Source organism: Zootoca vivipara, chromosome 1, assembly GCF_963506605.1.
Source record: "Zootoca vivipara chromosome 1, rZooViv1.1, whole genome shotgun sequence".
NCBI classification, from domain to species: Eukaryota; Metazoa; Chordata; class Lepidosauria; order Squamata; family Lacertidae; genus Zootoca; species Zootoca vivipara.
The window spans coordinates 128,798,222-128,813,620 of record NC_083276.1 but is presented as its reverse complement, the minus strand read 5'-3'; the positions used below and the strand labels follow the sequence as shown (position 1 = coordinate 128,813,620).

General features: G+C 43.0%; 1 protein-coding gene across 14 annotated transcripts in view; it reads right to left on the bottom strand.

The window, feature by feature from the left end:
- Positions 1-15,399, bottom strand: part of MAP2 (microtubule associated protein 2) — a 244,532-nt gene that overhangs the window by 104,777 nt on the left and 124,356 nt on the right. For all 14 annotated transcript variants that reach the window (XM_060282190.1, XM_060282203.1, XM_060282223.1 and 11 more), the window contains one exon: positions 3,692-3,764. The gene's annotated coding sequence lies outside the window, so the exon portion shown is untranslated. The remainder of the gene's footprint in view (positions 1-3,691; positions 3,765-15,399) is intronic.

The following is a 15,399-nucleotide window of genomic DNA, read 5'->3' as shown; positions in this document are numbered from 1 at the left end:
TGCTAAGGTATATAGCATTTTGATAGAAATCATGCCTGTCTGACAGAGGTCTCCTAACACATTCAGCACTTGCTTGCTAGGAGAGAGATAGAGATAGAGATAGAGATAGAGATAGAGATAGAGATAGAGATAGAGATAGAGAGAGAGAGAGAGAGAGAGAGAGAGAGAGAGAGAGAAGACTTGGGTGATCAATAAGCCATACTGTCCACTTCCATGTCAATAATGCTTCTTATTCATTTGAGTCACTAGCATAACACTGTCCCTCTTTTTGTCTAGGTTTTGTTTAGTTGAGACTTGGAGTGGCCAAGAAGTGATGTTTGGCAGAATCTGGGAAGGGCAAAGCATAGCTTTGTCTGGTGGCTCTGAATGTTGGAGACTGATGAACAAGCGTGCAGAACTAACAGCCAAAAATGATTTTTTAAAAAACCCAAAACATAACCAAGCCAAACTGCTCCTTATTTCTGTCCCCTCAGCCTGAGGTTTTAGCTCTTCTTTTCAGAGACGGGCATTGTTGGGCACCTGCCAAGGCCCACTCCACTGCCAGTGGCTGGAGCCCAGCCCCAGGTGAGGCTTTTCCTTGCTCTAACTGCCTGTTCACCTGCCTCCTCTGTGTAAACAGTGACAAAAACAAGGAAAAACAGCAGCAGCAGCAGCAGCCTCTGCTTGTCTTGCCCTCTGGGTTGGTGATGCAAATTGGGTCCAGAGGAAATTGGCAAGCGGACAGAGAGCTGTGTCAATGACAAGGAAGAGGTGGATTCACTCAGGTAACAGGACCCATTGAGGGCATGTTGCTCATGGACTAAAACAGGCACTGCTTCTCTTGAAGACCCCAGGGAAGGGGCAAGCTAAAACCCTGAAACATCAGGTCAAACTCTGGGATCCTGAACTTTCTACTCTTGGCTGGTTTTTGTTCTTCCTGTTATCTCGACTTTTCATACAAAGGACTGTCTTATATAGCATCAGACAATTGCTCTAAATAACAGGTTTGACACCCTCTACCTTAAAAGATGTATGGCTATGAGTTGTCTGGCAACTGCAACTTCTCCCATCATTAAACTTGTAAACCAGTTTGAGATTTTTTTATTTAAAATGTGAAGTGGTATAGAAATGAAATGAATAATAATAATAATTCTGCATATTGAGTATGGAGAGCATTTATCTATCCTCCTTTGCCTTGTATGTCCATCTAAGACAGATTTGGCAATAACATTAGGATACTTCACAGAATCAAAGAGTTGGAGAAGGCCTCGTTGGACCAGGCATCCCCAAACTGCGGCCTACAACTCCCATGATCCCTAGCTAACAGGGCCAGTGGTCGGGGAAGATGGGAATTGTAGTCCAAAACATCTGGAGGGCCAAAGTTTGGGGATGCCTGATCTAGACCAATCCCCTGCTTCTTGCTAGAGCATCCCCAACAGATTCCTGGGTGGCCTCTGCTTTCCAAAAACTCTCTGGACTAGAAAGGTGGATTATTTATGGGGCATTTTGAAAAATAAAAAATAGGTTTCAGTTCAAACTCCCTTTTAGAAGAAGAAGAAGAAGAAGAAGAAGAAGAAGAAGAAGAAGAAGAAGAAGAAGAAGAAGAAGAAGAAGAAGATTGTCATTGTTGTATGTGTGTTAGGAGCTGAATACAAGAGTAGGTTAGCAGGAAGATATAGAGCATCCACTGATAGGAAATGAAGCAGTATGTCTGCTCCAAAACCTTCGCAGGAGCAAACAGTACTGAAAGCACCCAAGTACCGTCCTGAGCAGGGACTATTATTGTAGAGCACTCCCCAGTACTATTGGGGAGCGGGTGGCACTGTGGTCTAAACCACTGAGCCTGGCTTGCTGATTGGAAGGTAGGCAGTTTGAATCTGCCCAACAGGGTGAGCTCCTCTTGCTCTGTCCCAGTTTCTGTCAACCTAGCAGTTTGAAACCACACCAGTGCAAGTAGATAAATGGATACAGCTGTGGTGGGAAGGTAAAAAAACGTTTCCATGCACTCTGGTTTCCATCACAGTGTTCTGTTGCGCCAGAAGCGGTTTAGTCTTGCTGACTGCATGACCCGGAAAAGCTGTCTGCGCACAAATGCCGACTCCCTCAGCCTGAAGCAAGAAGAGCACCACAAGCCCACAGTCGCCGTTGACTGGACTTAATCATCCAGGGGTCCTTTACCTTACCTTTTACCTTTACTATCCTGAGCACAAACTAGACCAAATGCACAACAGGAAGAATGTCTAGAGGGCACCCAAGACTGCCAGAAAGAGAGGGGCAAGGATGTGAAGAATTTTAAAGCTAGACAAGTATTTCACACAGTATCATGGACAAATAATGGGGCAGTAATACCCACACATCTTCTAAACCCTATTTAAAAGGCAAATATCTGGCTTGAAAAGCTTTGTAATCAAGCTTAAGCAGAACATGTTGAGGAAATCTCCACTCAATATGGACGTATCTGGCCCACATACTGATTAGACTCTAATTCCACTTCCCCCACTAAATACCCTTCCATCACTGCTTTTGCTCTGCAGTGTTAAATCCTTCATAATAGATGTGCAAGTTAAGCAATAAATAAATAAACCCAAAATACTCCCCAAAAGATATTAACTGTGTCAAACTGTCATGCTATGAGAGGATGCTTAAATCATCTTGCTATCCTGAAAAGATTTACCTGGAACTTGTCCTAGATTTTAAGTTAACTGTTGTCATGTGAACCTGTCCAATTTTGTTATGAATGATTCATCTTTATTCATAATTTGCCATCTTGGTTTATGTAAGATAGTGCCTGAGTATTATTATTATTATTCCTACTACAATCTAGTAATCTCCTTCTAAACATCCATATCAAGGTGAATCAAGGTAATTTATACATAAGATAATTAACAGCAATTAAAAACACATTTAAAACAAGAATATATTTAATAAATTTGAAGAATAATGTCTTCCAACTGCTTTCAGAAAGTGCACATAGTGGGTGCCTATCATATCTCAACAGGGGCAGCCAAGTTGTTCTGGAGTGGGGCTTCTGAGATCTTTGGGACTTATAAGAAAATGCCTTATGCTTCCCAGTCTGAGAGTGGGGGGAACACATCTTTAGGTCTTACTGTACAACTCTGTATACGTCTACTGAGAATAAATTATCAGCAGAGGCGGAGCTAGCTGCTCTGGCACCTGGGGGCGGGGCTAGCTGCCCACAGTGAGAATCTCAGGGGGGGCGCCACCCGCAGCAAGCGGCCCAGGAGGGCACTGCCCTTAGCGAGCGGCCCAGGGGAGGCAGGGGGCCAATGTCACCCCCCTCAGGGATGACACCCAGGGCAGAGCACACCCACCGTACCCCCTTCCTCCGCCAGTGAGTATCAGTGATTTCATTGGGACTTACTCGCAAGTAGGTGTGCACAGGTTTGCAGTCCTAAGAAGAAAATGTCTTAAGCATATGCAGCAAATATCATATATATAATGTTTATCATTTTCTAGTCTTTCCTTCATATTCTACAAGGGCATGAAGAGGACATTCCATAGTGCAGGTGGAGATCTTTGAGCTAATGGGACAATTTTGTTGGATACATGCCTATAAATTAGTGTGGAACCTAAATGACCGTAATGTAAATACAAGTCTTCTTGGGGAGAAAAATAGATGCTTAGGCTGCATTGTGAGGATAAAATAAAGAAGTGTTTTAAAATAAAACAATAGCATGATAAACTGGCTTACCTATTTATGTGAGTAGTACCAATCAAAGGTTCCTGTGCTCCGTTTTTAGGACACCAATAAAAGCCTCAGTTGCCTGTAAATGAATGGATAAATTTGAATGAATAAAGTTTTTCTGCGAAAACCAGATACATTTCATTTCATTCAGAAACAAGTTATTTACAAAATGTTTATTATTATCTGGTCAATATGCTGAATGGATACAGCTCAGTTGGTAGAGAATCTCAGGGTTATGGGTTCGAACCCGATGTTGGGCAAAAGATTCCTGCATTGCAGGGGGTTGTACTAGATGACCCCTGTGTTTCCTTCAACTCTACAGATTTGCCTCTAGGTCATTTTCATCCTGGACTCCACTTCTGTGTATTTTTGATGAGTACTTTTGCTGACCTGGCTTTAACCACCTGGATTTGCTTTATCAGAAATATGATTTATCGGATAACAGACAAGTGGGTGGGCTTTAGTAACTTGTGTTCTCTGTTTGTCAGTCACTTATAATCACAATAGACTGATTTTTTCCAAATATTGTTGGGGTGAATGCACATTTTACCCAACAGTCTTGCCTATACCCATAACGTGCAGGGTGTGTGTGTGTAGGGAGAGTATGTCTGAAAGCAAGCCATGCATACTAGACCTCTCTCCATCAGTGGCAAAGTCTAGCTACAGTGAGGAAAAGCAACAGTATGTGTGTGCAAGGAGCAAGGGCTTACCGAAGAACATGGATGTGTGAAGAGGTGAAGGATGGAGCCAGAGGAATGCTAAGGGAAATGAAGGCCTGTGAGCTAATAAAAAGAGCTCACTGCAAACCATAAGGTGCCTAGTAGAAACACTGAAGATTTAGATCTGAGACAAGGTCTAACTTCTTTGCACAGCTACCGATCTAGTGGGTGGCCTTTGCTCACACCTCCCCCCACCCCAGCATCAGTTCTGCAAAAAAGGGACAAGTAATCTCACATGGATGTTGCGAAGGTAAGCAATATTTTAAAAAGAAATCACCTTCCACTTAGACAATGAAACACCACTTTGCAATAACGCCTCCTAGTAAATATATGGTTGCAAGCTTGGAAGAGTTGATATGTTTAATGTTGTTGGGAAATGGTGATGTTTACTTTGAAGCTAGCTTGTTTTGGGTTTGTTTGTTTTTTGAAGAGCCTCCTAAAAAGCATGCTTCGCACATCATGAATATTAGGTGTGTATGTAAATCATTCTAAGTGTGCACCTAAAGCATGACTCAAACAAACACAATTTTGGAAACGTGAGTCTCATGTAGGTACAGAGAGCCAGGATTACTGAGTGAGCACTTGGTAACAACCTGGATTTGATGTCATATAATATGCAAAATGTTGTTAGTGATCTCTCATTTGTTATACATTTCAAAACTGGTTCACATTGGCACAAACAGCTCATGCTGCGGGAGGGTACTGTTTTTCAGGGCAAGAACAAACCTGTGTGCATCATGGGGAAGAGGCGGCTGTTTTCCCCAGAGAGCCTTGAATGGGGAAGCCTTATAACAAACATTATGACTGCAAGGCTGCTACCATCTTTCTGCAAAGCCCCCCAGTAAAAGGCCCCAGTCATCTCAATGCAGTAATTAGCTGCATTATAATGAGCTGATTGGAATCGAGGCTCTAGCTCACATTGATTTGTAACACTCATCCATAGTATGCAGAGGAATTTTAAAACAAATTAATTAAGCTTCCTCTGGCTCAGCAGAATGATCAATACAGGAGACATCTGAGTGCCTTCAGCATTAGCAGCCTTGCCTTGCCTTCTGATGTGCCGCTGCAGCAAAATTAATTCAACATGGTTTAGCTCAGGGGATACGCGCAAGTAGCTGCATATAGTTATTAGCTGAAGAGATGGCTATTAGGCACAGATATAATTCAAAGCACTGCAAGATCTGCAGCTTCTAAATGATCCAGATAATACGAAAAAGATTAGGTTTGCTTGGTCCGGTTATTTTATAAGAAATGAAACAAACATATTAACACTTGTAAACTTCCCCCCAAGGCCAAGTCTGATTTTAAATGGCTTAAAGCTATATGGAAAGCTAATTAAACCTAATTTACATATTACAGGCATAGCATTCACCTAATATTGGGCTGCTACAGATGTCAGGATTAATAAAACCACCCAGGACTAATACCTGCCAGGGCTAATACCTTTTCTTTTAAGCAGCTCATTGTGTTTATGTCCCTATAAAGCTCAGAAGAAATTTTTCTTTCCTAATGTTTCTTGCACTATCGCCTTACCCAGACTTTCTAATCCCCCATTCAATTAGAATCACATGAGTGTGAAAGGGATGAGCATGCTAGCTCTGCCCCATCCTCAGTTCCACCCTTCTCATTTTCCATTAGTCAGAGGCGAACTGCTGGAGGCAGCCTGCTGTCCTTGTGTAGACTCCCTATGTAATAGAGACACCTGGAAGATCAGTATGCCAAATTACACAAGGATCCCCCTCAAGTAGAAGGAGCAGGGCTGCCCTTCCCATTGGGCTGACTGGCGCAGTGCGCCAGGGTGCCTGCCCACCAGGGGGGCGCATCAAGGAGGCACACAGAGCCGCCCGTGCCTCTGCCTCGCCCGCTTCACTCCTTTCCTGGCAGCGGTGGCTGAAGCGAGCTGTCTCCGTTGAGGGAGACCTGGGCTACCTTCCGCCCACACTCCTTCAAGTCACAGTGAGCACAGACAACGCTGCTCCACAATGCTCCGTGGCACCTCATCTGCATGCATGCAAATGAGGTGCCACAGAGCATTGTAGGGCAGCGCTGTCTGTGCTCACTGTGACCTGAAGGAGTGTGGGCGGGCATGCACATGAGGTGCCACAGAGCAAACCTGTCAGGGCAACAGCTAGGGCTCCCTGGACTGCAGTGCCGCTTTGGCCGAGCAGGCGGAGGCGGAGCACAGCTGGCAGCGCCCCTGCCTGTCGCGCCGCGCCCTCCGGCTGCCTGCTACACCTGGCCCTGCCTGGCGGAGTGCGAGGAGCACCGGAGGGACCATCGCGCCATGGCGCCCGATACGCTTAAGACGGCCCTGAGAAGGAGATCTCCACTTCAGAAGGTACCCCTCCAACTCCCGGGGGGGCAGCAATGAGGAGCAGAGCTAGTGGACTCATCTCCCCCCATCACATTTGTGTTATTATACCTGGGAAGAGGGGGATGAGAACACCTGAATAAGGCTTATGTAGCAGCTTCCATGTGTGAAGGGGTAATAACTGGTATAATGGGTTGTATACAGTGTAGCACTAAGCAACTCATTAGGCAAGCAGGTAGGTAGCCGTGTTGGTCTGGGTCGAAGTAAGATAAAAAAATTCCTTCAGTAGCACCTTAAAGACCAACTAAGTTTTTATTTTGGTATGAGCTTTCGTGTGCATGCACACTTCTTCAGATACCTATCAGGTATTCTTCAGGTATCTGAAGAAGTGTGCATGCACACGAAAGCTCATACCAAAATAAAAACTTAGTTGGTCTTTAAGGTGCTACTGAAGGAATTTTTTTATCTTATTAGGCAAGCAGAATGACTTCTGTTTGCGAAATAGGACTTTCCTTCCCCTGGAGCAGATTTGGGTATGCTGCAGGGCATGCACAGTGGCAGAGAACAGCTCCAATAAGGGGCATTCTACAAAATAATAACAAAGAGTATGTGCACGCAGGTCAACCCTGCAGCACAGAGCAATCTTTCAAAACCTGCATCGGTGAAACTGAGAAGGGACTCCAGCAGCTACTCACAACCATAGCCATTGGAGAAAAGCCCATTGACCACCCTGTCAATTTTCAAGAGGCTTCTCTGGATACCCTAGAGCAGGGATTCTTGAAGTGTAATGTGGGAGTTCCATTCATTTGGTATACAGAAAGGTATCTGCACTTGATTTTTCTTCTTCTTCTGACAACAGAGATCAATGGGGGGAGGGAATTTTCATAATATGACACTGATAAAGGTAAAGGGACCCCTGACTGTTAAGTCCAGTCATGAACGACTCTGGGGTTGCACGCTCATCTCGCTTTACTGGCTGAGGGAGCCGGCGTTTGTCCGCACAGCTTCCGGGTCATGTGGCGAACCAGAGCAGCGCATGGAAACGTGTTTACCTTCCCGCAGGAGCAGTACCTATTTATCTACTTGCACTTCATGCTTTCAAACTGCTAGGTTGGCAGGAGCAGGGACCAAATAACGGGAGCTCATCCCATTGTGGGGATTCGAACCGCCAACCTTCTAATCAGCAAGCCCTAGCCTCTGTGGTTTAGACCACAGTGCCACCCGTGTCCCTATGACACGGTAAAGGGTGTCCTGTGTAAAGGGTCAGGGGTAAAGGGTCCAAGGTAAAGGGACCCCTGACCATTAGGTGCCGCCGTGACTGACTCTGGGGTTGCGGCGCTCATCTCGCATTATTGGCCGAGGAAGCCAGCGTACAGCTTCCAGGTTATGTGGCCAGCATGACAAAGCCACTTTTGGCGAACCAGAGCAGCACACGGAAACGTCGTTTACCTTCCCGCTTGGAGCGGTACCTATTTATCTACTTGCAGTTTGATGTGCTTTCAAACTGCTAGGTTGGCAGGAGCTGGGACTGAGTAACAGGTGCTCACCCCGTTGCGGGGATTTGAACCGCCGACCTTCTGATTGGCAACCCTAGGCTCTGTGGTTTAACCCACAGCGCCACCCGTGTCCCCATGACACTGGTAGCCTCTACAAATTTTTCCCTAAAACTCTACCAAGTAAGGGGCACTTTTCAGTGGCCTGACTTAGGGCCTATGATTTTCATAATGCAATACCGATTGTGCTGTGGGTGAAGATTTTTTTCTTTTAAGTGGTTCACTGAAACCACCTGCGCTTTTGAAGTGGTCTGCAAGGATATAAAGTGAAAAAGAGAACAACTGTCCTCATCCGTTTCACCAATGCTTAAAAAATTGCTGTGTCTCCCCGCTGCCCCTCTTCAGATCAAATCTGACATGCCGCAGGATTTAGTTTTACTTATGATTTTAACTACTGGTTTGAGATCAACTGTGCATAAACACTCCAATGAGAGAAAATTTAATCTATCCGATTAATATAGAACAGCTTCACACACAAAGAGAGTTTGGTCACTGCCGTCCAAATCAATGTAATAATTGTTGCATAAATTATGCTTGTTCTTTGCAATTATTGCCCACATGATATAAATGAGGAGCTGAGGAAGATGTTGAAACTTATAATTAACATGGGGCACTTACAAATGCTTTGCAGAGAGCAGCATGGCAGAGTTGTCATTAAAATTACATCTCTCTGAAATAACAACGTGCTTTGCTTTGTAGCCACTCAGGCAGGGGTGAGTCTGGGTTGTTTTGCTGATCCTGTCAAGAGGAATAATTTTAATACACTGTTTGAAAGATGTGCCACCTGGTATTTTATTATCTGTAATTTATGATGCAACAGGTGCTTGTAAATTCTTACAACACTTTATGAGACCAATAAAATCAAGAGCATGGGACTTCTCTCCCACTTCCTGGTTTGCCACCAAGCCGAACAGCTTAGAATACTGTACAATCTCAAATCAATGTGAATGGTTTCTACGTGTGATTGAACCTAATGTGCAAAAATAAAAAGTCCCTGTTGCTGATTTGGAGTTTCTCCACTCTACATCACCGTAGAGTCTGCAGAAGTGCAGAACCTGATGCAAGCTAGGAGTGAAGGTATTACATGCTCGAATAACGCATTAGTTCTTTCTTTTTCAAAAGGAAACAATGGCTCAACTCTCATGTCACAATAGTCCACACTAGTAACAGCTGGGAACCCAAACTATGGGTGATGGTCACTGCTAGTCCTACTCAGAGTACACTCACTGGATTAAGGTTCATTAATTTCAATGGGTCTACTCTGCGCAGGATTTAATTGAATTCAGTCCTATAATCTGAAAGACTGGATATGCAGGCAAACCATGGGTTATAGCTGCCTTTCTAGTTTTATTTTCTATCAGCACAGGGTCTTCTGGAGGCAGAGCAATGATCAGGACTATGCTTTTTCAACTCTGAGAACACTTCAAACCGTGAAAGCATTAAGATTCACTGAGAGCATATGGCCTTTGTCATGTACATATAGCTTGGGCTGTTACTGCACAATGACTCCCTATGGCTGCACAGACAAACAAGATGCATGTGGTCAGAAACAACCTACCTGTGTGTTCTGTGAGAAATCATATGGGCTGAAATAAGGCACCTATTTTCCTAACACACAACCACATGATTATGCTACATAAGCGCACTAGTGTCTCCTGAGCCCCTGTACAGGTGGGTAGGCTAGAGACAGACAACTCTGCCTGATCCACATACCGTAATCACCCTCTGCTTATGCACATGTCTTACTAGTCCCAGGCTCAGGGGCTCAATCAGACATCAAGCTAAGCCATGATCAAGGTCAACTGGGTGTTATATGCTATATGCCATAAGATTGTGTGTGTGTGTGTGTGTGTGTGTGTGTGTGTGTGTGTGGTGTGTGTATCACTCCAAGGATGGACAATGTGGGGACCTCTAGATGTTTTGGACTACAACTCCCATCAGCCCCAGCCAGAATCTGCAATGGTCAGGTACAGAGACTGCCACATCAAATTTGATTGTAGCTTATTGTCACCCTGGACCTTTTACTGCTGATAGGCTATCCAGCTATCCTATACCCTTTGGAAGTGAGGGGGAAAGGTGATGAATGCTTCCTTGAGCTCCTAAAAGGAGAGGCAGGATATAAATGAATGAACAGATAATTGAGGTGCTTGGGAGGTGCTTGGATGATAAAAGCTGCTGACTAATGAAAACCTGAAATTCTATCACTAGCAGCGATCCCATTAAAGTTCTAGAAGAGAAGCAGCCAACATGCTGTCCTCAGCACCAGCCAGCATGGCCAATGGTCAGGGATGATGTGAATTTGCCCACAACAACACCTAGAGGGCACCTTATTCTACAACATGTTCCTATATACCCATGAGGAAGTTCGCAGAAGGGCACAGAGATTATGTGTCATCTTAAAAGAACCCAGCAGGCACCTGTTTTGGGGCAGAGTATTGACTCTTCATCTATTGTTGCTTAGGGAATTTGCAGGGAACCTTTGGCTCTCCAGCTTCTCCCTTGCAATTGGCCATGCTTTGCTGGAGGTGTTGGGAATTATAGATCAGGAACTTCTGGATGGCCACAGGTTCCACACACCTGTATCATACTCTCCAAGTGTTCTGATTTTCCAGGGACAGTCCCAAAATTATGGAAGCTATCTCGGTTTCTGATTTGATCCCAGAATGTCCTGCTTTCCCTTTTTCCTCCCCTCCACATCTTTGAGAACAATTAAAAATGGTGTGTGGGTGTGTGCAAGTACTGGTGCAAAAACAGGGCCCTGTTTATACTGAAAATAAAATCTCTGCACCAAATAGCAAAGCTGGTATATGAAGCCCTTCCTATAATTTTGAAAGAAAATATGACCAATCCACTTTACGTTCTTTAGTTGCAATGCTTCTGCAGCCAGCCATTTTTTAGGAAATGCGAAGAGTGTTTATTCCTTTATTGTAAATGGTTACAATAAATCCCCCTGGTTGCTCAGAAGGAAGTCTCACTGTATTTAGTGGGGCTTACTCTCAGGTAACTGGGTCATATTATTTATTATTATTATTATTATTATTATTATTATTATTATTATTATTATTATTATTATCCTCCCTTTTTCCCTGACAGGGACTCAAGGCAGCTTACAGCTAAAATTAATTGGTGACCAATGTTGCTGTGTATATTATGTCTATGTGTGGCGGAGATCAAACGCGGGAAAAGCTTTCTGATGTAAAACAAGATGTTCCTATTTTCATTGGAGAAATGTTGCAGGGTATGCTATATCAGGGGCACACCCATATGATAAATGATTCGCTTTCATTTTAACCTCTGCTGGGCAGATGCCAGTCTTCCTCAGCAGTATTTTGACAGCCATAGGAATACTCACTAAAAAAAAAATCAAATCTATCACGTCACACCCATAATGACAGCTGATGTCAACTAGGATCAAACCATTGCAATCTGCCAATTTTATCAACTGATTTATATAACTTAATTCATACCTACATTTTGCATTAAAGGGCCAAGCAATTCTTTTGAAAATAAGTAGAAATTCATACATCTGAGTGACATTGCAGTCTCATTTGGGTTCAGAATAACAAGCAGCAACTTCAAACTCTTTCCATCACTCTCACATGTTCACACTTCGTCAGAAATCCTTCATAGTGAATATTAATTTGTTTTACGTTCCCGTAAGAGGTAAATAAGACATCTTTTATTTATCATATCCTCAAGGGAACTCCAAGTATCATACTTTAAATCCTGTGAGGTAGGTCAGACAGAGAGGCAATGTCTACCTAAGGTTAGTGAACATTGCACCTGAGGAAGCATTTGCACCCAGATCTCCCCAAGTCCAACACTTTATCCATTACATCTCGCTGCTACCAGTTAGTCTCAGCAAAACCAAATACGCATGCTGGAGCCAATTAAAAAGCCATGTTCTCAAACTTGAACTAACCATCTTCATCAATATTGGTTAAGGGCCTCAAATGCTTGACCACATTGCTCTAAGCACAGATAATGCAAGTATGGTAGGGAATGCTTTCATTAATCAGCAGCACCCCCCTCCCCTGACTGCATTTGGGGGGGGGGCGGTGCTCTTGCAGCTGACAAGTCTATTTTGTGAAACAGCAGCTGTGTTTTGGCTTGGTGGGCACTTGGATAAGCACCCCTATCATTACTTGACAATGTCTGTCTGCTCTACTCTTGGGAAGGATTCTTGTTATTTCAGAGAGCTCATTTTCAAAGTAACACAGCAGGCAGACAGGCAGCAAGAGAGAACAAGGTGCCAACAAATAAACCTACTGACCTGAATTTTCTGCTGGAGGATAGCTTGACAGAGAAAGCAGAATCTGAGGAAGACTTACGGTATTTACTCTGCTACAGCCAAACCTCGGCTGTCGAACGTAATCCGTTCCGGAAGATCGTTCGGCTTCCAAAACGTTTAACAACCAAGGCACGGCTTCCAATGGGTTGCAAGAGCTTCCTGCACTCAAGTGGAAGCAACGCCAGACATTCAGCTTCCAAAAAACGTTCAAACGCTGGAGCATTTACTTCTGGGTTTTCACCGTTTGGGAGCCGAAACGTTCGAAAACAGAGCCATTTGGGAACCGAGGTTTGACTGTACCAGCCCACTTTGTGACTTTCCTCATCTCTAAAGGCTTAGGTTATTCTGTTTAGTTATTTAAAGTATTCTACCCCTTTTAAATATTCTACCCCATCTTCCAACCAAGCTTCTCCCTGAGTTATTTATTTAAATATGTGCTCTGGCTTTTGACCTACACGCTCCCCCAAATGCTAGAATTTAGCAAAGAATTCATAATAATTATTTTTTTAAAGTAAACTAGCTTTTTAAAAACAATTTAAAACTAATAAATCAGTTTAGATCTTAACCCAGCTCTGGGGGGTATTGTTTTTGTTATTATGGTGTGTATTTTTGTGTTTTTATATTGTAAACTGCCCTGTGATCTTCGAATGAAGAAAGGTAATAATAATAATAATAATTAATTGTAGCTCAATCCTTTTTTTTTTTTGCACTGAATCACACAGCCCTGAAAAGCAGTGGGTGTGACTGACTGGGGAAAGGTGATTTCAGCTCAGCACAACACATCACAGGCATCAGCCGACGGCAGGTTAAGCAAAAAATGACTCCCAAGCGTATGCCCCAAAGAGCTCCTAAGTGTTCTGTGCCAAAAGACTATAGCTGTCACACAGGCAATTCAGCTTTTAAAAATCCCTTAACAGGGATTTACATGATGCATCACTGAACATGGAAAGAAGCAATTATGCCACTTCAAATAAAGTCCTCCCATTTAATACATTCTTCTGAACTTTTCTTAATAAACTGCATCCCTGTTCCTGATCTCACTCTTCCCTCCCCCCTTAATTAAGATTTCAGAATCTTCACTTACAGTCATATCACCCCCTCCTTAAGAATAGTCCTCAGAGGAGAACAAAGTGCACAGAGTTTTCTTGTTAATTCAACTATTAAAACTGGGTAAGGGTAAAGAGTTGAGCATGCCCATGTGTGTATACTATTCATGTTTATTGCTACATCCCTGGCTCAGCTTCAGGCATTGCTTAGGTTATATATTATATAGTACTCTAGCAATCTGGATGTGTTCATTGTATTCCCATTCACTTTAGCCCACACATTATCAATGCTTTATTGAATAGTGTACCTTCATCCATGCATTTATATAACCATCACCTGATCACATTTTCAGCTCACTTCTTGCACCTGATTGATCCAGCTGCTGTTGCCTAAGAAAACTCATGTCCCAATTTTTCAATCAGTATCCAAGGTAAATTTACCTCACCCATGTTTTTCTTTTTCTTTTTTGCCATTAAAGGAGCACAAGATATCGTCAGAATCCCACAATAGACAAATCAAGATACCAGCGGAGTCAGGAATGTAACAATAACTTTCTTCAGATCAGTTCAGTTGACAACCAACACCATGTCCTCTTTTCACAGATCATGTTATATTATGTAGTTTAATCAGTCCAAGCTGATTTTAGAGAATGTCATTTACAGTACATCACTAGGAAATAGTAACATGACCTTTCTTATCCTTTTTGAAGACGTTTCCATATCTTTTCCTTAGAGATCATTAGAATACATGATTTTTTTAGCACAAACTGAAAAGAATACTAAGGGCTTTATCACAATTGTGCAAAATGTGCCACAAGAAAGTCTGATGCTCCTGAAAGTATGCCATAGGTACTATATTATGCCATGCACTCACATGACATAAGTGATGTGTCCCTTGCAACAAAGGAGACAGTCATGCTACCAGGGTAATGTGAGACCTAGAACAGTGATTCTGAATATAGCAAACACAGGTTATGTTCCTTGCTCAGATAGGTTAATAAAGTAATAAAAAACAGTTATGCTGCTGTGTTCACCCATACGCATTGTTAATACACTTTCAATGTTTGCATTGCAGGACAGAGAGAGAGAGAATGTAGAACTGCCAAATAATTTGCAAAAGAAAAGAAAAGAAAAAAGAACGTTTTAAACAAGAGAAAAGAAACCAACCTAAAAGGGAAAAGGGAAGGATAATATATTAATGCTTGTTCAGTCTTAGTTTCAAGCAAGAGGAAGCTTTTCTTGTGCTTAAGGCTCAATACCTTAATCCACCTTGCTCCAAAGTTCATTGCAAATTTGAAAAGGTAATAATTTTAAAAACTCACTTACTATGAAAACATAACAAATTATTATTAATGAACTGTATATAAATGAACCGGAGAAAGTTAGTGGGCACAAAACACAGGGAAAATATCTCTATAGAGATAGGGGATAGTCACTGAAATAACTAATGAAATTCCCTGTCGCAAAATGTGGCTAGAACAATGAATCTTCCAAACACTGCCCATCACTTTCTTTTAAAATCAAGGGATCCAGGTCCCACGGTGCTGCCTTTAATTTGACTATAGGCCTTTCTTTTAACTTGCTGTCACCACAAACTCCTACCTTTGTCCTCAATTGGGAAACAATGGGAGTGCCATTGTCAGGAGAAAATAACGGAGAAAACGGGAGACGAGGTGATACGGGGGACCACCGGGAAAAGGTAAGTGAAAACGGGGGTTTCCCGGGGGAAACGGGGTACTTGGCAGCTATGACACTGGGACGGGCAATTAAGTCTATTCGAATTCAAGCTTTGGC